The sequence below is a fragment of the Hyposmocoma kahamanoa genome, unplaced genomic scaffold, assembly GCF_003589595.1.
Source record: "Hyposmocoma kahamanoa isolate Upper Pololo Valley unplaced genomic scaffold, ASM358959v1 92, whole genome shotgun sequence".
In the NCBI taxonomy this organism is placed as follows: Eukaryota; Metazoa; Arthropoda; class Insecta; order Lepidoptera; family Cosmopterigidae; genus Hyposmocoma; species Hyposmocoma kahamanoa.
The window spans coordinates 15,703,731-15,705,200 of record NW_020654748.1 but is presented as its reverse complement, the minus strand read 5'-3'; positions in this window follow the sequence as shown (position 1 = coordinate 15,705,200).

Here is a 1,470-nt window from a genome sequence, read left to right as displayed (position 1 = left end):
TGTTCGGACACTTTTTAGCGCGGACCCGACGTCCATATAATTGTAAGTCAATGTTTGTAAATCAATGTTCCAAGTACTTTTTTAAACGCAATTTACACCGATGATGTCATAGGGTGCGTGAGTAACATTACTAATGACATTCTACATTTTAAATTAAATAATGAATTTTATTTTCTTTATCTGTACTTTTGATATCGTTCAGAATCTTTGCTGTCCAATTTTATTCAACACGTTAAAGTATAGTTTCAATAATGGCAATGATACCTCAATCTTGCAGCCAAAAAATGTAACAACAAACAAATGCATACCATTTGTCAATGTCAGTTTATTGGTCACGTCCTTTTTTTTATCCACTAAGGTCATGTCTCAGCGCATTGTTGAGAAACACGTTCCCGTATCACCCTTAGCCCTTGACCCGTTTCCTTGCCATTTTTTATGTTCGATTTCTTAAAAAATACTTGAGAACTTATATGGCACATTACATGATTTTCTGTGTAAGTATATTGATGCAATTATTATTATCTACGCATATTGCTTAAGAGTCTACCTAGGATCTATTCTTTATTGAGGTCGAAACAATAGTAGAAATGAATAAAAATACTAGATTTAGTAACAAAAATGTTTCATTCATAGTCGAATTTCAAGTATAACATTAAAAGATTTACGAATAATAAAATACAAAATTCCTACACATAGCACTTACAAACTAGTTGTTCATACATCTTGTGATGAGCTAAACAAGGTTAGTTGTGTAATAAAGTTATTCAAATGGTTAGTAATAAGAACAGTCTTTATAAAGTACTTAATTAACATCACATGTTAGAGATTAGACTGATATTCATCATATAATAATTAATTAGTTACCTATACAAACACTTAATGCAAACACCTAAACCCGGGTATTCATTAGCGAACTGTAACGTGACAGATACAGTAACGAGGGTCTAGTACGTACGCGAGAAACAGACTTCACTCGCTAAAATGGGTACCTGGTTATCGTCGGTTCACTGCGAATTGCACGTATTCAACACGTAGGTACACTTTGATTTTTGGTAACAACATGCAACCATTACGGTTACAGCTCCCTAGTAAGTACCCGGCTTAATTGTTGGGAAAATATAGCGGGAAATTATACAACTATGAAGTTATGTGTACACAACATTGCTAATCGTAAGAAGTCAAATTACAGCCCTTTTTCGACGAAACACGCTCCTGCAATGTATATCGTATAAAGTAATAAAAAATCGTCATAATTCAACTTTGTTCTTTCAGCGTCCTTTTGTCTCTAGCCTAAAGTATAGAACTTAGATCCCACTCGTCAGTTCTCATTACGCGTTGAATACGGACGCAGTGCTGACTAGTGAGTCCAACGCAAAATGTTGTGCAGATTTGTGCGAAATATTTTTATTTAATATTTTATTAGAAACAAAAATATATTTTATGATCAATATCATAAAATATATTTTTGTT